General features: G+C 41.8%; 1 protein-coding gene and 1 long non-coding RNA gene across 8 annotated transcripts in view; both read right to left on the minus strand.

Moving 5' to 3' along the window:
• Positions 1 to 22835, minus strand: part of Grin2b (glutamate ionotropic receptor NMDA type subunit 2B) — a 504020-nt gene that overhangs the window by 262887 nt on the left and 218298 nt on the right. The window lies entirely within an intron of this gene.
• On the minus strand, positions 11662 to 13306 carry LOC116099712. Its single transcript, XR_004122355.1, has 2 exons — positions 13149 to 13306; positions 11662 to 12214 (listed from the first exon to the last, which is right to left on the minus strand). It is a non-coding gene; the product is annotated as an uncharacterized LOC116099712 (long non-coding RNA).

Genomic DNA, 22835 nt, shown 5'->3' on the forward strand with positions numbered 1-22835 from the left:
GAGGAGGAGGAGGAGGGAAGGAGGAGGAGGAGGAGGAGGAGGGGGGAGGAGGAGGGAAAAGTCATGTGACAGACGTGACAGGCATTGCTCAGTTCTGTGTCTAATACCCTGCCAAGGACTGCTGAGGCAGACTGAGTTACCAGCTCAGGATACACCTCACCTCTCTGTCCTCTGCCCATGACGTCTACGCACAAGATATGCACTTTAAAAACATCGATTTTACAAAGCCAAAGCCTCTCTCAACCAAGGTTAAACACTCTGATGAAACTCAAGATGATTGTGACTAGGTGCGCGAAACTGTTCTTCTGGAGAGGCCCTTTTGCTGTGTTTCTGCACATACGACATAACAGCGCAAACCCTGGGAACTGAAACAGAAGACACATTCCGAAGCAAACCCCAGCTCACACAGGGTCATCCCGTGCCAAGTCCACCCTCGAGGACATTGTTTTCCTCCTGGCAGATCTACTGTTGCAAAGGCGTCAACCAGCCATCTGGGCCCCTCTCCTCCTGTCGATTTTAGACTGCTGTACTAGAAGGACATTGTGCTCAATATCAGCTGTCAGGTTCCTAAGTGCTTTTCACTCATTATTGACCCTGTTTTTATCTCTACCCAAACCACACACATTATACCTTTCCATTGGAATGTGTAATCCTGGGGAGACAAGTTTAAACCTGCGAAGCTTTTGCATCTTTTGGGGACCTGCCCATGTCTGTGGCTTCAGAACTCCTTTCTTGCCACAGGATGTTCCTGTTAGTAAGAAAGCTATGCAAAGCTGGCATCATTCTCCACAGCCTGTGGGTCTTCCCCCTCCGCTTACTGGTTTTTGAAGCATATCAGGAAGATCAGCCTTCTACTGGTATTCTGGGTCGCTGCCCATATCATTTTTGGTTTTATATGCCTTTCTGTCATTATTTAGGGTCTTCATAATCCACCCTTACCCAGCTTGGAGTCCTCCCTCCCTCACACCTTCAACACCAAAAGGGAACACAACAGATCCAAAGTGGTTATTCTTTAAAGTTCACATTTTCCACTTCTTATTCCAGCTTCCACATCTAGTTGAGTGGTCTCTCCATGGCTCCCTTGTCCTGCCCTCCTCTTGGTCCTTGTCCTCCCAGGACATCTATGCCAGTGCACTTTCTTCTGCTTAGTCTAATTAAGTCTCTCTCTGAGTCTATATATAACACTTAGTCTTGCAGCTCCTATGGCGCTGCCCACAGAGATTTATACTATACACACTTGGTTATGTCTTATCTCCTCCAATAAATCTCAGGCTCCATGAGGCCTCAGCAAAGGGCCTGGAAGCAATAATGTCCACAGTGGACACTTGAGATTTGTAAAAAATGAGCAAATGTATCCAACTAGGGTTCACTGAAATCCCAGCTGTGAGGACAAGGACGTGTGTGCACACTGGTGACCCAATCCCTGTATGCCTTTCTGCATTAAACCACAGTTTCCTGGACCACTGGATAATACACTGATTCTTGTCTGTCCCCAGCACACAGAAAGGTACACAAAACCTTGCCCCTTTTCTGATAATTTCAGTCTACTTTGGCTTTGATCTGATATATTTTAAATTTAGGAGTCAATTTGCATAATCTTTTAGTATTTATTTAGTACATAATGCTCATTCAGAGCTTTGTGGTCCTTGACGAATTATCTTCCTGTAATGCAGATCAGTGTTGTTATCTGTTTTATAGTTAAGAAACTGGAGCCCAGGACACTTCAATGACCCACAAAGGCACAAAGACAAAGTCTGTATTAAAACCTTCATGCACCTAGACAAATGTTCCTCAGCACGTTTCCCACTCAAACCAGGCAGGCCCCCAGGATCATGAAACAACCTCAGACCAGGAATGAGACTGAGGCTGGAAAAATCTGACTAATTGAAAGTTCAAATATTTACTCTAACTTACAAGAGAGAAATCGCTTTTTCCCTTGAAATTTTTGTGCCTGGAGTACAGGATAGTACAAGATACTGGATCCCCACAGTGAAGCATTTGCTTTGCTTAGGACATTAAACCTTCAAGCTATTACCCTCCATGTCAGTAAAAGTGCAAAAATACTTTCAATTCTTTTTGTGTTTTTACTTGACAAGTAACAAAATACACATACACACATGCACTGATAGTATACAAATGATGTTTTGAAATATACATATATGCATTATAGAATATTTGGGCATATGTAGGTATGCACACGTATGCACATGTGTGTAGGGTGTGTACGTACATGTACAGATGTGTGTAGAGGCAAGAGGTCAATCTCAGATGCCATTATTCAGACAGCCATCCAGTTTGACTTTTGAGAAAGGGTTTCTCACTGGCTTGGAACCTGCGAAGTAGTCTAGACTGCCTCAGCAGTGAGCACTGACTGTATCTACATCACCAGTGTGTGCATCGCAGGAGTGTGTCATCACAGGAGTGTGAGTATGCATCACAGGTGTGTGTGTGTCACAGGAGTGTGTGTGCATCACAGGAGTGTGTATGTGTGCAGTCACAGGAGTGTGTGTGTCACAGGAGTGTGTGTGTGTCACAGGAGTGTATGTGTGTGTGTCACAGGAGTGTGTGTATCACAGGAATGTGTGTGTGTCACAGGAGTGTGTATGTGTGCATGTCACAGGAGTGTGTGTGTGTCACAGGAGTGTGTCACAGGAGTATATGTGTGTGTGTCAAGGAATGTGTGTGTCACAGGAGTGTGTGTGTCACAGGAGTGTATGTGTGTACATCACAGGAGTGTGTGTGTGTGCATTGCAGGAATGTATGTGCAGAGCAGGAATTTGTGTGTGCATCGCAGGAGTGTGTACATCACAGGAGTGTGTACATCACAGGAGTGTGTGTGTGCATCACAGGAGTATATGTACATCATAGGAGTGTGTGTGTGTGTATCACAGGAGTGTGTGTGCATCACAGGAGTGTGTCATCACAGGAGTGTGTGTGTGTGTCACAGGAGTGTGTGTGTCACAGAGGTGTGTGTGTACATCGCAGGAGTGTGTGTGCATCACAGGGGTGTATCATCACAGGAGTGTGAGTATGTATCACAGGAGTGTGTACATCACAGGAGTGTGTGTGTGTATCACAGGAGTGTATGTGTGTATCACAGGAGTGTGTATATCACAGGCGTGTATGTGTGCATCACAGGAGTGTGTGTACATCACAGGAGTGTGTGTGCATCACAGGAGTGTATATGTGTGCATCACGGGAGTGTGTAGTCATGCTCAGCTTTTTCATGTGGATTCTCAGGATTAGACCCAGGACCTTACATTTTCAGGGCAAGTATTTTATCAAATGAGCTACGGTCCCACCCTCATGACCAGCTTTCATCAGATTGCTCTTTTGTTGAGTTGGAGTCTTTGTAGTGTGGCTATTAACTCCGTCACAAATCTATGGCTTGCAAATATGTTCTGCCATTCAGAAGGCATTCTCTTTTTGTTAATTGTTTCCTTTTCTGGGAAGATGGCTTCAGTTCAGTGAAACTCATTTGCCCATTTTTAAAATGTTATCATATGTGCTCTGGGGATCATATTTTAAAAGAAATCTTTGCACCCAGTTGTGGTGTTGCACTCCTATAATCCTAGATTTTGGGGAGCAGAGGCAGATTCCAAGGCTACCAAATGTCTTTGAGGACATCTTATATAAAACACCATCAAAAAGAAAAGGCAGTGATGGGGGGATTCCTCATATGAATTAAAGTTCTAACACTTTCCTCCTATATTTTCTTCCAGTATGCTGACAGTTCCTGGTCTTACATTGGAATCTGTAATTCAAATAATTCGAATCTTGTATATGGGATGAGAGAAGTATCAAAAGTTTTTAGTTCAAATTCTACTTTGAGAAATACTGCCTGACACTTAAATGTGTTGAATGTGCCTTGTGAATAATAGTACTTTGTACAAAACTAAGAGCCATCCATCTTCAGCTGCAGTCTGCTCTCCTTCATGTCCCAGCAGATTAGTGAGTAGTCTTGACTTTCTGCCTTCAAGTTTGGTAGTCACCGACAGTGTTTGCATTCCTTAATGCTGTTCTAGCAGGACAGAACAACTTCCCATACTTCCCTACAGACCTAAAGTCATGGCTGTGTGAGTGCCAGTAACTGCTAGACTCCAATTCCCCTGGGAAAAGGATTCAAGGCAGTGAGAGGCAGCTGTGTGGACAGGAGCATAGGGTTCCTCCCGACAGTTTCCATAAGCCTGAGAAAACCCTAGCCACTCCTCCACTGACCCACCTGTCCGCATCTTACCTCACACAGTGACTTTCTCTTTGCTCTCCCGTCTTTTCATCTCTCTGGCCAGTCACCTTGCATCCCCTCTTCTCCTGCCAGTAAGTAAGCCTTCCTAGGCAAGGATAGAATCTCACCACAGCGAAATTTGCCTCAATTTCAATCAGCAACACAGAGGGGGAAAATGTCCAAATTAAGCTGCTTGATTACGGAAATTAATCTTGTCATTTAGCGGCCCCGTTCTGCAGAACTGGGCCTTTGATTAGTCTCCTTGTTTCAGAATATTACAAGCAGACATTTATTAAGCACAAGGCATCTTTTTTATAGTCAGGAAAGCCAGGGGGGAGTAAAGGTATTGAGAGGCTTCTAAAAGAAGGGCACTGAGTCAAGGACCAGAGCCTACTCTGGGTCCCTGCTCTCCCATAGCAAGAGCACATTCAAGAAGGGCCTCCAGCCTCCACGCAGCAGCAGATCACTCCCCTGAGTCAACATTAAGGTGCAGAAAGAGGATGCCTCGTCTGTTATGGTTTTTTCTTAGCACTGGAATGAGCTACTTGATCTAGACAGACGATGGGTACGGAGAGCAAGAGTCCCTGTAAACTAACTATGTGGAGAGTCTTGTTCTGCATCATACATTCCTGCAGCTCTGAATGCTCTTACTGCCCAGGTTGAGCAACTCGTTCATATTTTATGAAGGCAGCCTGATCGCTGGGAGAAGAACATGTTCTGTGGAGGCTATTCTCCCTCCCATCAGGGTATACTACACACACACACACACACACACACACACACACACACACACGGGGAGGGGGAAGGGGTAAATGTGTGGTGTATGCAGGTGTGTGCACAGGTATGTGGACTCACATGCTTGTGCGTGTTCACATGGAAGACTGAAGTGGATATCGGATGTCTTCCTCTATCACTCTGTACACTATATTTTGAGACAGAGATTTTCACAGACCTGGTGCTCACTAACTGGGTGGGCTGACTGGCCAGAAATCCCCCAGGATCCTTCTGTCTCTACCTCCAAGCACTGGCTAAATAGGCAGCAGCATACTACCTTATAAGGCTGCTGAGGATCTCTGGTCCTTAAGCATGCTTGCAAAACAAGCCCTTTACCCGCTGCTGAGACATCTCTGCAGATCCACACTGCACATTTAAACTCTGCAGGGGTGCTAACTGCCACCACATCTGAGAGCTTCCCAGACACTCTGAGTCTGGGGGCAGGACTCTAAGTATGTCCTGAGTGCTTTCTCAGGACCTTCTGGCAGGAGAGTCTTCTCAGTGCTTGAGAGCTTTGTTCTCACCTCTCCAGAGGAAGTCAGGGGTGAAACAATGAAGTCATTCAGGGCTTAAGTCCCAACACCTATAAATGACTCCCAATATCTGGAGGGCCCCTCTCCTCTCAGATAAGAGCTAACACTACAAGCCAATCAATGAGACAATGCAAGAAAAAGAGCTAGCCTTCAACAAAGACTAGCATATAGATGGGCTCCATCTCCTTGCATGGTCTCTAACTTGTCCTGTGAGACTGAAAACCACAATGTGCCCTAGTTACATTTGTAAGAAGACTGGGCATGTAAAAACCAGCCCTGGCACTGAACTGCTCAACTTTGGACCCACTGACATTTTTACGAACTAGTTATCAACATGGGCACTTGAAGCAGCACCCCAGCTTCGAGTAGAGACCAGTGGCACCCCACCCGAAGCTGTGATCATCAGCAGTGTCATCAGATATTGACAAGAGTGGCCCAGGGACAAAATCAGTATATAAACACACACACACACACACATATTCTCTCTCTCTCTCTCTCTCTCTCTCTCTCTCTCTCTCTCTCTCTCTCTCTCACACACACACACACACACACACACACACACACACAAAGCAACCATTGTTGAAAATACCAGCCCCCCCAAAACAATTAATTCCCTACTTTCAATTAATGTTATACCATATTCTTCAAGAGTCTTTTGTTTTCTAATTGTGTGTGCATGTGTACGTACAGTCCCACTTTACCTTCTTTCTACCTTGGGAAAGGCTTTCTTGTTCACCAATATGTACACCAGGCTCACTTGTCCAAGAGCTCCTAGGGAATGGCCTGCCTCTGTTTTCTCCGTAGGAGAGCCAGGGTTACAGATGCACACCACCATGTCTAGACTGACATGTGTCGTGGGGATCCAACCTCAAGTCCCTGTGCTTGTGAGCTAAGTGCATCACCCACTGAGCCATCTGCTGCTCATAGGGGATGATAGGAGAATGTGGTGTGGTTGGAAGCCTGAGAGGTTTAGACATCTAAAAGTATGCCTTGGTACAGTGTGTGTGGGCACAACTGGAACTTCATATCTCTGAGCTTTCATGTCCTCAGTGCAAAATGAGAATAACAATTTCCTGATGGGAAGGATTTCATGAACATTACAAGACAGAATGTATTCCCGCCATCTGGCTATATTTGGAGAAGTTAAATAATACTAGTTACTTCTAAAACTATTATCTAGGACAAAACCACTTGCCAAAGTCAGCATGAAAATGGAAGTCTTAACCACAGAGATGGCCACCATGAATATTTAAGAAGGGCTCAAGTAGGGAGATGAAGGTTGGAGTAATCAAAACCTACCAGAAGTTGAATCTCTCAAAGGCAAAATACATTGTGACGTAGGAGAACTAAATGAATAAGGAATATGTGAATGGACCTAACTTGGTCTCTTGTTCTGCTAGGGAGCCCCTACCACTCCACCTAATCTTCACCCAGAAATCGAAAGTAGAGGCCTCCTTTATAACCATATAACCTGGCATCCCTTCTCTGCACACCGAGACAACTCCAGGGATCCAGGATTCTCATCAGGGCAGTCAGCCTCCGTAATCTCACTTCTACCCTCCCAACCCCCTCTGTTCTATATGGGAGATCTTTTCGTACCTGAAAGGTCACACCTTTCCTGCTATGGGGTATCTTGACCTCCTGTGCCCACCCTTCATGCCTTTAATGAGATACTGTCTCTCCCAAGAGACCTTCCCTGCCACCCCATCTCAATGAATGATGTTTAATGATTTAAACATCACATTTATAACCTCCATCACACTTAATCTCCTTAACCTCCTTATTTGCTTCATAGCACACAATTCTTTCTCAAATCACATTTTTTTGTTTATCTTGCTGCCTTCCACACAAAAAGGCAAGCTTCATAAAAACAGAGATCCTGTCTTTCCCACTCCAGATCCCCAAGGCCCACTCTCTAATGGATACTTAATAAATATCTATTAAAGAGGCATTATTGGCTTAGTACATAATCATTCTAAAGGCCTTTAGAATTGCTGTAAAAAGCCTATTTTTTCCTAGAAGCTCACGTCTCATAGTAGAAGACCCCAAGACGCAAAGTAATCCCCATTGCTACTGAATGAATGAAGGGTTATGCGCGTGTGTATACTCTGGACTTGACACAAATCAAAAGCAGAATCTATGTCACTCTGCTTGGCAGTTTTATATATCTCACACTTATGAACTGTCAAACACATAGTAGGCACTCACAAATGTTGGTTTCTTTTGATGACCAGATGGATGAGAGGAACATCAAATAGCACTCATTTTTCCAAGGCCTGAACCTTGGAAAGCTTCGTATTGATCCCCCAAATCCATGCTTATCTTCATCCCAGAACACCTAATATATTCCCACAAATAACTGTACCACCTGGTCTGAAAGTCCAACTCTATGAACTGAATTTAGCTACCAGTGTTGCAATAAAACACTGGCTACATGTCACATCAAAGAAGACTAATGTATTGCATCTATCAGCAATATTCATTTATCTGATCCATTGCCAGCTATAGAAGCCAGCCAAACCTGAAGGCTTGAGTTCAGGGAAATGAAATTGGACACATATCAATGATCAGGAAGGGGATATCAGGAAGATGCCAAAATATAGTTGACAGTATAAAAATCAAACTCTAATCATCCAGTTCCTTTCTGCAAGGGACAGCTGCCACGTAGAAATAAGCTAGTCTTGTAACGTGTAAGCTCACAATGACTACAGAAACATCACAGGTCTTACCCTGGCTTGTAGTGACACGGGTACTATATTACTTTCCTGAATGCTACCCCAGCTGTTTTCTTTCAAAGGCAGTACTCTCTGGGCTTGATATATAGATCTGCAGGATCCAACTCACCGACAAGAACGATGGGAAAGCAGAAATAGAGACGGACAGTAAGGCTTGTGACTGGAACAGGGCACAGAGATCAATTTTTATGAGGAATGAAGGAGATAATAAGAGAAATAGATGATGGTAGGGTGGGAAATGCTAAACCTGGGGTTATTGATCAGTCTTAAGGGATCTTTCCTCCCCCTCAACATGTGAAATTTCGCAAGTGGATACATTTCTGAAAATGGGATCTATCACCTTCTGCAGACCCTGGAGAGCCCCAGGATCAATGGCCACTGTGTCATGGAACTCTCAAAAGTGAAAGAGAGATTCTCATGAATCTCGGGGTATGGTGCTAGTCACAGGCTCAGAGTTAGAATTTTAAGTTAATAAATCAAATAAACCTCAAAAAGGTCAGTTCAATGTGTATTTTACAGCTTGCAACTGTGTCCAAAACTTTATACATCATAATACTTCTAGATCTATACCTAACAGAAGAAACTGAAAGAAATTATAAGGGTAGGTTTCTTCCATGTAGAAACAAAAAATATTAGCAAAATATGGACTGAAACATCTTCTGTGACCAAACATTTGAAATTAATTTTGTTTGCTTATGATATTAGCATTTTCTGATACCTATTTTTTCTGACCTCCATGTTCATTGGTACATATTTTTCCATTTCCCTTTTTGTTTCCTTCAACTGAATCTATTTAAATTTTGAGCATCTTCCATGAACAATAATCTGTGATATTCAATAAAGAAAGAATAGTATAAGAACCCAACAAATAAAATATAAAAATAGAATAAATAAAGAGCCAGAATGTTTTCACTGTTAAACCTGAAGTGTCTATGGAGAGTAGACCATAACATCTATAAATAATGGATGTGGGGAGGAAACAATGCAGTAAATAGCACAGTCAGGGATCTTGATCAGGCTGTCTACCACAAACACGAGCTATTGAATGCCACAGACTATTCGCATTTGGGCTGGGAAGGTAACAGACGTTCCCTTAGAGTGACAAGGAGGATGGCAGACTCACAGAGCACAGCTAACTGGCATCCAGAACACCAGAATGTGACAGATAATTGGGAAGTTGGAGAGGATTTTATTTAAAATTGAAAGTCAAGAAAAGTAAAGGCCAAAAAAAAATCATTTAATATTATTTAGAGTTTTCCATTTTAAATAGAGGAATCGTAACATACAGGTTGGGAGGTAAGAGAACAGAAAGGAGAAGTGTGGAAATTGGCCTGGGTCCCAAGCATTCCAGCGCTTCTTACATGCTAGGTCCCAGCAACCAGATGCAGGATGAGAGTAAAATGTCAGTTGGCAGCAATAATGACAGAAATCAAAACCGAAATGAAATCAGCAATGTTAAGAAGAACCCACTATGAACTAGTGATGTTGGAATATCTTCCCCCTCTCTCTCAATGACTCTTCTACAAGGTTCTATGCATACAGGAAGCTGACGATCTAAAACATAAAGACACTTGCATTTACCAAGGATTTAGACTAACTCCAGAGTACTAATTCCTTCAGTGAGCTGTAGAATATGTCAGAGTGCATTATCATTTTTTTTTAAGAAACATTCTTTGACATGGAAGAGAGAGGCAAGAGTTACGTAGATATGCATGTTTAAAGTTCTCAAAAAACCTAAAATAATCAAAGAACAAAGTCAAAACAGGGCTATTAGGTTGGGTCCTATCATAGTTTAAATGAGAAATATCCCTGATAAACTCACAAATTCGAACACTTGGTCTTCAGCTGGTGATGCCTTTGGGGAGGCTATAGACACTTTATGAGGAACAGCCTCGTTGGAGGGAGCACATCACTGGGATGTTTATAGCCTTGAGAGTTTATAGTCTTACCCCATCCCCTGTTCTCTCTCTTTGCTGCCCATTTGCAGCTAAAAGCATGTTCTCTCAGATTTTCACTCTCACCGCCATGTCCCTCCTCTCATTTTGGACCCTTTCTCAGAAGCTGTAAGTCAAAATAAACTCCTCCATTAAAAACAGCAGCAGCAGCAACAACCACCACTACCTTATCAATACATGAATTCAATTTCCCAAAACAGGTAATGAAATCACCCTTCGTGAGTCTCTTTTCCTCAGTGTCATTTTAACCAGCCTCTCCAGTAGAGAAAGATGAAAACCTGAGTGCTTTTATGCCACAAGTTGCCCTCTACCATCTATTGGGCCTACAAGTCAACATGGTCTCAGGTGAAACAGTGACAAGTATGCGATAACTAAAGGGAATGCCCAGAATGGCTCGATTTGGAAGAAATGGAAATGTTAACTGAGATTACAGCCTAGGGAAGGACAGAGCAGATGTTTATATTTTGGATCAAGATTTAGTTGTTCAGAGTTGAGAGGAATTTGAGGTCCAGAAGCTGAAGGCTCCAAACCATTCCAGTGATGTGAAAAGAAAAAGAGACCAACCTCTTTCCTCACTCATGAGTTCCTCAGAATGGGCTAACACTCAGTGAGAAAGTCTATAAAGAGAAAAGACACACAAGGCCCTCAACATTGGCAAAGCTGGCTTCCAGGCCAGAGATGTGCTTTTGCTAATGTGATGCTTGCTTTGTGAGTTCCAGGCTTTAGGACATTTCACTGGGCCCCTGTGTGAGCCACTGTACCATTACTGCAACTCGATACCTGTAGTGAGTACATGTAAAGGAGAAAAGACTTGTTTGGGATCATATCTTTGGAGATCTTGGTCCATGGAGTTTGTCAACTGTAATTGTTTTTGGACTGGGAGCTAGGAAGTACACCATGCAGGAATGCCCACAGGGAAGAGCCACTAGCCCCATGGCATTTGGAAAGCAAAGAGAAGCTACAAAGTCCAGGATCCCTATAACATCCCCCACAAAGGACTACAATAAATAGTTAAAATTTCTCCCACAAGACTCCACATTTTACAGGTCCCATGCAGTAGCACTGTGTGCTAGAGACTCAGACTTGGGAGACTTTAGAAGATGCTCCAAATTCAGATTATAACGACATACAGCATCAGTTATGAGTGGCCATGAGGCTCTGTCCTAAAGAAGACATCCAATGAGTTTCAGAGAATAACTAGAGCCCTTTCAAGCCTATGTCTACCACTGTAGCTTTTTTCAAAAAAAAAAAAAAAAGACCCTGACATTCCCTTGACCTAATTTTTTCTTCTATGATCAAAATCTCCTCAAAATTAGAGTAGCGGCCCTTAGAACATCCCAAGAAAAGGGGGTACTCTGTGTCTGTGTGATCCAAACAAGCTAACAGTTGAATGTGGCTATGAAGCCTTTCAGCTATGGCTCAGAACAACTGAGAATCCATTTTCAGCTTTATTTCATGTTAGTTCATTTAACTTGAAATAGCCACAGGTGGCTCATGGCTGCTCTAGTAGCCACTGCCAGCTTACAAGCATAGAGAAGCCTGGAATCTTATTTTGTGGTTCTTCTTGTCTGTGAATGCTATTTCTACTTCCCTCTTAACTTTCATCTCTTTGAGTTTTTAAATCTATCTTTAAATGTCAACCTTGTTTTTCTAGGTTTTGTTTACATTTCACTTTTATCTTCAGTTAAAACATATAAAATTGCCCTTTGATAGGTCAAAAACCCAGTTCAATATCAGCCATCCTTCTCTCTCTTCAGCTCTTCCCAAGGCCATTAGTCTTCTTTGTTTGGACAAATGTTCAGCAGAATGATGTAGAGATGGAGAATGTTTGTAGCCAAAGAACTAAAGGACAGATGATTGAATCTTGGTCACTGAGTGAGAAAGCTTTCCTCAGAGCAGCTCGATATACTGAGGTGAGATTAAACAGCAGCATCTTTTCAAGTAAAAAAAAATATGCAATGGGCATATGGGTCAGCACAGGAAGACATCATTCTGACAACACAGAAACAAAACCACAGTAAGACGTTACTGAAAGACAATAAAATATAGGAACTAATGATGTAACATCTAAGGGCTTACAAATTCCTTAAGCAGAAATTTATTTTAAAAATAATTTGATAATTCAAATTAGGTCTGATGATATAACTGCTCAGAAGGCTGAGGCAGGAAGAGCCTGGTCTGCCGCGTGAGTTCAGCGCCATTCTGATGGCTTAGCAAGACTTGTCTCAAAACAAAAAGTAAAATTACTAAAGCTAGAGTGGTACAGTACTTCCCCTCGCATGTGGGGAAGAAGAAGAAGAAGAAGAAGAAGAAGAAGAAGAAGAAGAAGAAGAAGAAGAAGAAGAAGAAGAAGAAGAGGAAGGAAGAAGAGGAGGAGGAGGAGGAGGAGGAGGAGGAGGAGGAGAAGAAGAAGAAGAAGAAGAAGAAGAACAACAACAACAACAATAACAACAACAAGAGGAACAACAAGAGGAACAAGAAGACGAGGAGAATAGGAAGAGGAAGAAAACAATTTGACTAATTGAAATGGGATGATTAAAGAAGGTAATTTGGGAGACAGATTTGGGAGAGAAGAGAGAGAGGAGGAGGGAGAGAGAGAATAGCATATTTACACAGAAAGAAAATAGAAAATACTGAAAAAAATACAGATTCACATTCTAATACATGCCCTTTGGGAATGTTTCTCTGCAAAATGACAAGCAGAGTTTGTCTGTAAGCCTGTGAGTATAAGCTTGCCAGTTTTTAAAGTCTAACAAAATGAGCAAAATAAGCACTCGCTGTAAAATATCTAGTCTGCTGCTGTTCACAAAAGCTCATTTTGCCTATTTCTGAAGTAAAAAGGTAGGGTTAAAACCCTCATTCATTTTCTTTCTCCCATTCTCAAAACCACGCTTGCAGATTTTACCCATTTTCTCTCCTCTGGTACCTGCATTCATGAGCTGCGTTTGACGTCATTCCCCACACTGGAATCTTTCCATTCAAAGAACACAAGCAGATGATAACTGCAAGCCCAATCAACCTCCTGTGTCTGGAGAGTGAACAACTGTGCACACACGTGTGCCACCCCCATCACACTCCCCCATGTAGAGAAGGTTTCCACTGTAGCCCTGCCAGCCGAGCACACACTGGAGAGAAATTTGCATAATGAAGAACCTATAGTGACTCAACAATGATCGGCCTCCTAGCCCACATTTGTCAAGTCATGGGAAGCATGAGATCACAAAATGTAACTGGTAAAGGGGACAACTCAGAAGAAAACTAACTTTTTATCCTCTATCCTGATTTTTAAAAGTGGGAAGGATGTTTCAAGATTCAGAATGTGCTTCAGTCTATATTCTTATATTTTACACTCCCCCTACTTCTAAGAGGCCAGAAGAACAGGTCACAGAAGGTGACAATGGTAAAGCCACCATGTGGATCAGACGCCAGAGGCTGCATTGGAGCCCATGCTATATGAAGCATGGAAATTCCACTCCAGGAAGAGGAAAGGCTCGGAACCTGGTTTCCATAGCACTACCATGGAAACAGCTCTCAGTGACTCTGCCTCCAGGCCCTCTGGAGCCGAAGCATCTCCCTTTTCTCTCCAACACCCACCTCTGCATCACCATGCCTCCTGCCCCCTCAGGAATGATTAAAGACTGATGGGAGGGCCAGGGCCCAGCTCTGCACTAACTTGGTAATCTTAATGCACATCAATGTCCTTAAAAGAAGAGGGAGAAAATCAGGTCTCTTCCCCTTTTTGGTGCAAAGGGAAAAGTAAAAATGAGAAAATAAAAACTCAAATCACTGAACCCCTGCACTTAAATTGCAAAATTAAAAGAAATCTTGCCAAGTTATATATTAAAGACATAGGCATGCCAATCACATGCACTGGATACTTTATCTTCTCTTCTCTGCCTGGCATGCAAGCATGCGAATAGGAAAGATAATTAATTCAGAGCATCCAAGAGGCTCTCCTTAATCTTTACCATTGATGACTAACTGGCGTTTGGTAGGGCTCTCTCCCTCCTTCCCTCCTTCCCTCCTCCCCTTCCTCCTTCCCTTCTTCCCTCTATCCCTCTCTGTCCCCTCTCCACCCCTATCCCTTGGTTGTCAATATGAAACTAAACTAAAGCTGGGATTTGGACTCTAGACTATGGTAGAAATTTCTACGTAAAGAATCCTGGGCTCCTTAGCACGTTCTGTACCCCCGCATCCCTTTCTCCAGTGGCTCCAGGGGAATGAGTGATGGAGAGCTTGTAGTGCACTGGTCTGGACTCTGGCTGGGCTGAGCGACTCCAGCCCAGCTGGAGTGATGCCCACTGACCTGGAGCAAAAGAAAGGCCAAGAAGCCTGTTAGCCAGCAGATGCTTGGAAACTTGACAGAACATGTGAGAAAGGCTGCTGACCAGAAAGGCTGCTGATCCAGCCGACCGGCCTGCACAGTGGCCAGGGATTGCAGTTGAGACCTGGCAACCCCATTCCTGAGTTCAAGTCTTTTTCCACTTTTAAATATGAATTTAGGACAACTGGACTGGACAAGTGTGCAATGCATGAATACAAAAAGGTGTCACAGCTGAGAGGACCCTTAGGATCCGGCTGCTGTTTGAAATCATTAAGAGGGGATACAAGAATGAAAAGCTTCAAAAACTGCTGATTGGAAAGAGGCTGGCAGGTTTTGAACCTCTAAATGGCAGATGAGCCTCCCTCCTACTCCCCGCACCCCCCATGTGTGTGTGTGTGTGTGTGTGTGTGTGTGTGTGTGTGTGTGTATGTGTGTGTGTGTGTGTGTGTGTGTGCCTACACATGGGTGCATGTATATGTGTAAGCAAAGAGGAATTAATGTCAGACTGAGTCTCCAGCAGCTCAAGAATGGATCTTCTGGGGTGACTCACGAAGAAGCCCTTTGTCTATATCTTTATTGCTCAAGCTGAGAATTCTCTTCTGTCTGCCTTGCTGAGCACTGTGAAATGGAAAGCAAAGCCAGGATCAGTCAGAGGTAGGCAGGACAGAGTGAAAGGAGACAGTAGTTGTGAATTATTCATTTTGATTTATGTCTTGTAGTGGCAATTGTTGTTGCTTTCTGTTGTTTCTCCTCAATGTTGAAATTGTAAAAACAGGACTGAATAATTCGGCATGACTCAAGAAATCAGAGAGAGAGAGAGAGAGAGAGAGAGAGAGTCCTGCCTGGGCAGCCAGTGCGTGCAAAATAGGCTCCTTTTGTGTTTAGCCTGGACATTCATATGATACATTGATTTGTAATTTAATTAACAATCTATGACAACCCTAATGAGTATGATGATATCTGCAAAGCATTTCAGTGTTCAGTGAAAAAGCTGAATGGCCCAACCTCCTTTATTCTTATCAAAGAACAGGAACGAAGGAGGGACCAGTGGCTTGGAGACAGGAGCATGGCTGAATTCAGGACCGCTTCTGGGAGATATCAGAGTCCACCCATTCCAAAATCCATATTCTTGCTGCTGATTCCACATATGGGTTGTCTAAGCATCTTGCCCAAGCTCTCTTGAAATCATTAAATACATTTGTTCCTCATAAGCTGTTTCACAGGGCACAAGCGCACTGCTTAAGGACACAGCTAAAACGCAAGTGAGCAGTTCAGTGTGGAGGCACTGAGGAGTTCTAGAGAGAGGACACACATTGCCTTAGGATTGCCAGCCACTGGGGCTGAGGATGCCTCAGCCATGCTACACAAGCATGAATCCCTAAGTTCCATCTCCCAGAACCCACATCAAAAGGCAGACCTAGCACCTGTTCCTGAAATCCTAATTCTGGGGAACAGAAAACAGGAGGATCCCTGAGCTCACCATCCAGTCTAGCACAATTGATGAGCTCCAGACTTGGTGAGAGACCCTGTTTTAAAATATATGGTAAAGAGTGATTGAGGAAGACACTTAATCTTAACCTCTGGCCTACACACACACACACACACACACACACACACACACACACACACACACACACACGTCACCAGCCATCAACTTACAACAGGACACAGGCTACCTTAACGTCACCACCGCAAAGTTCAGTGCAAACCTTTCTCTCAATCTCCCATCAGTTTTACTCTGACATTGGCCTGTGGGACAAACAGCCTCTCCAGAGAGTACGACACACTAGAGACTGCTCAGCATCTCCTGCCACCCATTACTGCAACACTGCACAGCCATCGAAGAATACATTCACACCTTTGAAACACCCTGTGGGAGTTTGATGGGATGAACTGTGTCACCCTGAGTTTTATGTGTTGGAGCCTTAAGCCCAGTGACCTCAGATTGTGGCTCGTTTTGGACTTGGGGCTTTTTAAGTGATTATGAGCGCATAGAGGGAAAACCATGTGAGGACATGGGTTTAAGGTGGTCATCTTTAAGTCAAGGAAGGAGAAACAACTGCTGGTTTTATACAGGAGTGGGCAAATAGTATTTGTTGTTTAAACCATCCAGTGTTGAGAATTTTCTTATGGCAATGTAGAAAGTCAATAGAGGGAGCAGGTACTCCTCCCTCCTGAGAACCAGGAATAGGTCCTGCACACACGCAAGATCCAACATGTACCTTGTCTAGTATCTTTCCAAATACCCAAAGGAAGTATAGCCCATGATCCCTTATGTAAGAGGGTAGGTAGCAGGAGATGTTTTATGATTCCAAAAATTCCAGAGTTTAATAAGATAATTAAGTGTCACTGCCAAATATTTCCAATCATTTCCCTAGGGGTGTCCGGAACAAGACCCTTTAAGATATCACACAAATGTTTACCCCACAAAACATAAAAACTAGAAGCGCTATTAATATCGAATTAAATGACACATACCTGCCAAATGGAGCTTCATATTAGGTGAGATTTTAATACCTATCAAGTTATAGAAATGCTTTCTTTTCAAAACCTGTTGTTGGATTTCAAACTCTCTCGATGAAGGCTCTCATCTACCTTCTCAGGAAAATAAAATGAAACGAGATCCTGAATCTCTAGAGTGGCAGTTAGACGACGTCTCTTCTAGTGAAGAGGAACAGCCTGCAAACAACCCTAACCCTGCCTGGTGCTCCACTGTGCTCCGGATTCTCCCATCTGGCCTAACTCCAGACTGAGGCTGCTTTTCAAATTCTCTGGCCTTATTCCTTAGTATCCCTGATTTCTAATGGATGAAGCTTCCACAAGATTTTACTGAATTCCACATGATAAAAAAGACAGATAAACAGCTATCCACATCCTACTTTAGCTAATTAGCTCAGAAGTTTCCCACCCCAGTAGAGTTCCCAGGACATCCTGAAGAGACTCCATCTTGCATTCAAATACCTTGTGAGCCCCTAACACCTGCACCTAGGGACACGACAGTGCATATCTTTGCCCTTCCATCTTTAAACATCCTTAAACTTCTTTGGCCTGCGATAAAGTGTGGGAGAATTTTGTCAGTCACCTGCCTCTCCAACTGCCCACCTAAGCTTCATTTACTCTGGTAAACAAGTGTTGTCTTTACCTAGGAGCTGCAGATACAACTCTAAGTACTGAATGATTCCAGAGCTTCTTAGAAACCTTTGAGCTCTCCTCTTCAATAGCACAGGTCCCTCTCCCCCTCTAGTATCTGTTGTGTTTCATGTTAATTGTAGCGTCTGCCTTCCTAATTCTACTTGAAGCTTGTTAAGGGAAAAAAGCAACATCCTCCGATTTTTTCAAGTATTTAGCACAATGTTTGGCCTTCATTGCGAAGCACAGATAAATGTTTATTAAATTAATGGATAAATGAACTGGCATGAGGGAGAACTTGGTCACTAAGTGCTGTCTAGTCCATCTATGAGCTGTCTAAAAGGCAATCCATTCTCTTTTTCCTGCTCCTCTGCCTTCAGTGGTCCTTGTGTGTACCAGAAGCACTTCAGCTGGCCTTACCACCCACAGCAGCCTGCCCTCCCCTTACTGATACCAAGAAATGCTTTGTAGTCCACCTTCAGTGATTATCTGGGACCAATTCAAACATCATTTCTCACATGAGTTCTCCAATTCCCCAGGCAAATTTATTCTGTTCCTTTGAAACCAAGCAATAATTCTAAGTGCCATGGCAGAGGGACTGGCCAGAGTGTGCTCACCTCTTGCACACACTGTACACACAATACATGATCTACACACATCATATATTCCCCATACACAGAACATTGGGAAGGGGCCATTCCTGGACCCAAATATTAATTGTCAAATGCAGTTCTCCACCTTCAAGAAACGGTTGTTAAAATGAAAGCACCTGGGGAATGTCCAAGACAAGAGGTTAATCCAAGAGTGAGTGAATTGACAGCTGAACTGCACTGCGGAAAAAGGATAGTCCTGGGGAAGATGGCAGATAGAAGAGAAGCTGCATACAAGGAGAGGACGGAAAGGGTCAAGCTTCCATTTCACTGCTCACCAGGGGCCAGTCGAGATTCATGTACTAACCTTGATCATTTGGTCATTCAGAAAAAAATTAATACCAGTCACTGTGAAATATTCCCTCAAAGCCACATGTGATTGAATAAGATACAGCCAGGATCCTGAAATTGTCAACAGCTGGGTAAACTCCTCAAGAATTTCAAGGTGGGCATTCTACACACAGCCATATTTAAAAATAAATAGTACAAACATAGGATGAAAAATATACAGTTAGAATTCTTAAGGCTTATAAACACTGGTGACTTTCTTTATTATGCAGGATAAATACAGGAGGACATTAATAGTTAAGGAGCTAGCCTCTAATATTCTCAAAGCCAGCCATGAAATATGTTCTGACTTTAGCATAAGTAAGGTAGCAATTCAAATAAAAATCAGAGACTAATTGAATTTGCTTGCTGTAGATTTTGTTCTCTGTCCTGTATATATTCTCTCAAGGGCTGGGCTTAAAATAATTGCAGTTTTAAACACAGCAGCTTCTAAGGGAATTTGGTGTGCTAAAAAGAAAGGAAGAACTATATAAAATTGATGGAATTTTATTTGGTTAAAATAATGGTGGGGTTTTTTTCTAGTAAATTTGACTAAAAAAGTCACATAATCTAGTAAATTCTGGGCTATGGGTTTAGCTCCATGTTTTGTACTCACACAAGGTCCAGGATTCAGTTCCTAGCATGAGGGAAAATAATTCTAAAAGTATTTGTATTAATTACTTTTCCATTGCTGTACCAAACAATGACCAAGGCAACTTACAAGAGAAAGTATTTAATTGGACTTAAATGGTAATGATAATGGAGCAAATACAAGGTGGCAGGAACAGCTGAGAGCTCACATTTTAATCCACAAGCAGGAGGTAAAGAACACTAAATGGGAAAGGAAAGCCTCAAAGCTCATTCCAGTGACAAGCTTTCTCCTACAAGGCCACACCTCCCAATCCTTTCCAAACAGTTCTACGAAACATAGGAGCTATGCTGTAGTCAAGATATAAGCTCACCAGGCTCTAGAATATGGTTTGGGGCCTACAGATAAAAACAGGACACTGTCCATCCAGGTAGGATCCATCTGGTAAGACCTTGTATGATCATAAAGAACATAAAAAGACAAAGACTAATAATAGGATAAGCGGTTTAAAAAGAAAACTTAAATTTTGGAGTAAGACTAAATACTCCTGGTTAAGTTCTTTTCCAAAATATTCAATAAGTCAAATACTTTATCACAGCTCTACTAAGTTCTACAACCACCACAAGAAAGATACCATCACAAACTGTCTTTGTCCTTTTATCTAACAAGATGGGATAAACATTTTTACTGTTTTATTTTTCAATTATTTCTTTTATTTTTTAAACTTTTAAAAAATTTTACATTTTCCCCTTCCTTTTCTTCCCTCCAAACCCAAACTCTTCCATATACCCCTCACTGCTTTGAGTTCATAGCCTCTTTTTGCAGTAACTGTTATTTGGTATACACCACATACACATACACACACACACACACACACACACACACACATACACACACACACACACACACACACACACACACACACTTATGTATAAATGTGCTTTGTATAATGCTACTTGTATGTATGTTTTCAGGACTGACCATACGGCACTACATAACCAATCACTGGGGTCTTCCCCTAGGAAGACTGTCTCCTGCTCCCAGCCTTCTCAGTTGTCTACAGTTCTTTATGTAGGGTTGAAAGCTTGGGGACTTTTCCCCAGCTACCTTGGCATCTCTATTGATATCATCCTTGCACAGCTCAGGTTTAGGCAGCCAATCAATCGGTGAAACTTGGTGAGTATAACTTCTGAGATTACTTAGAGACAAAGCCTCATAGCAGAGTCCCTGATCTTCTAACTCTTAGAATCTTTCTGTCCCCTCTTCTGCCATGTCCCCTGGGCCTTATGTATAGGAGTTGTTTTGTAGATGCATCTATGGGACTGGGTTCTACAGTGCAACATTTTGGTTGGTTGGTTGTGATTTTCTAGAGAGATCTTTGGTGCAAAAAGAAGTGTCCTTGCTGAGGGGTTAAAGCTACATATAGCATAGAATGTTGATTAAGAAAAACTACTCATCTTATTTTCAATTAGAATATAAAAATGTTCAGACATTTACCATGTTTTTTTTTAAATAGGGACAAAACCTTTTCTTTGGCTATTAATTAGATGACTGAACTTTTAATTTTTTTTTACATAGATACTCTGAGGTCACAACCATGCTTCCCGGTTTCAGTTCTTTATAGTGACTTCATAGTATCATTTCTTGGTCCATTCTTGGTCCAATTATTCTAGAAACATTTGTGGAATGTCCTCCAGTTGAATCTTCACTGAAAATCAATTGAAGTAAAACTACACATTCCTTTTTAAACACTGTTATGTTCCATTATCTTTCTGTTTGTTTTTATGCCAATACCACACTGTCTTTATTACTGCAGCTCCATTGTAAGTTTTAAGTAATGTCATGTAAGTCTTCTGATCTTATTCTTTCACATTCAGAATTACATAGACTTTTGGAGCCCTTTAAGTTCCCCAAAACTTTTTATAATGACATTAATTTTCTAAAAGAGAAAAGTTTTACTTAGATAGCTTTTCATATGGGGGCTCAGTGACAAGGTCCCATTGTTTAAATTTGGGTGGTATAGAACTCTCTTTGTAAACCAAACTCACAGTGGTTTATCTGCCTCTGTCTTTCAAGTTTTGTTTAAAGGTATTCACTATCATGCCCAACTCTTATTAAAGTGTTTTACCAGCTAAGAGATGAATTGCAACATGAAGCTGAGAAGTTAAATATTAAAACATTGATTCTTTAGATCCTTTAAGTTTTCTTAGAAATCCTCTAATTTTCAGTTTTATTACATATATGCTACTATATTTTAAAGTATTGTGTGGTTTTGATATTAGTATAAATCATCATCACTTGTTAATATATAAAATATAATGTATGTTCATATATTGAATTGATATTTAATAACCTTCCCAAATTCATGTAAGTGCTAATGATTTTATGTAAACTGCTTTAAATGTTCTACAATGAAAGATCATAGCATATTAAAGGTAGTTTTACTCCTTTTACTATTAGTGTGCTAACCTTTTTCCTGTCTTATGCTATATACTACAATCGCTAGTGTAATGCTGAGAGGGAACAGGCAAGGCAGGCATCCTTGCTTTCTTCCCCATTTTAGGGCAAAACCATTCAGTGTTTCGCAGCCAACTATGATGCCAGCTCTAAGTTTTTCATTGGTACTTTTATCAAGAAGAAATTCACTCTTAGTTATTATTACAGATATCTGTTTAAACTGATGTCTTGCATCTATGATGATTATTGCATATTCTGTCTCTCTTATCCACTATATGATGAGATGCATTGATTTATTTTCAAACATTATACCAACATAGCAATGCTGAGATGAGATAGTTCTCAGAGAAGACAGTTTATCTTCCTTGTGTCTTTTTGGATTTATAATCATGAATACTTCATTGAAAAGTGTCCTTTCTATGTTCATGAGGAATATTTCCTAAATCTTATCTCATAATGTCACCAGGAGAATACTGATCATGTATTTTACAATGTTCCTCTTTGTTCTATAATCTGGAAAGTTCTGTGTAGGAGTTCTCCTTATATAGTAAATAGAATTCACCATTGAAACTTTCTGGCTTTCACTTGGTGAGAAGCATTTTAAAGTGGAAATAGTCTTTTGAATATATGTGGAGTTGTATGATTGGTGAGAAGCATTTTAAAGGAGAACTAGTCTTTGGAATGTATGTGGAGTTGTATGATTGGTGAGAAGCATTTTTAAAGGAGAAGTAGTCTTTGGAATGTATGTGGAGTTGTATGATTGGTGAGAAGTGTTTTAAAGGGGAAGTAGTCTTTGGAATGTATGTGGAGTTGTATGATTGGTGAGAAGCGTTTTTAAAGGGGAAGTAGTCTTTGGAATGTATGTGGAGTTGTATGACTGGTGAGAAGCGTTTTTAAAGGGGAAGTAGTCTTTGGAATGTATGTGGAGTTGTATGACTGGTGAGAAGCATTTTTAAAGGGGAAGTAGTCTTTGGAATGTATGTGGAGTTGTATGACTGGTGAGAAGTGTTTTAAAGGGGAAGTAGTCTTTGGAATGTATATGGAGTTGTATGATTGGTGAGAAGAGTTTTTAAAGGGGAAGTAGTCTTTGGAATGTATGTGGAGTTGTATGATTGGTGAGAAGCGTTTTAAAGGGAA

The sequence above is a fragment of the Mastomys coucha genome, unplaced genomic scaffold (genome assembly GCF_008632895.1).
Source record: "Mastomys coucha isolate ucsf_1 unplaced genomic scaffold, UCSF_Mcou_1 pScaffold20, whole genome shotgun sequence".
NCBI classification, from domain to species: Eukaryota; Metazoa; Chordata; class Mammalia; order Rodentia; family Muridae; genus Mastomys; species Mastomys coucha.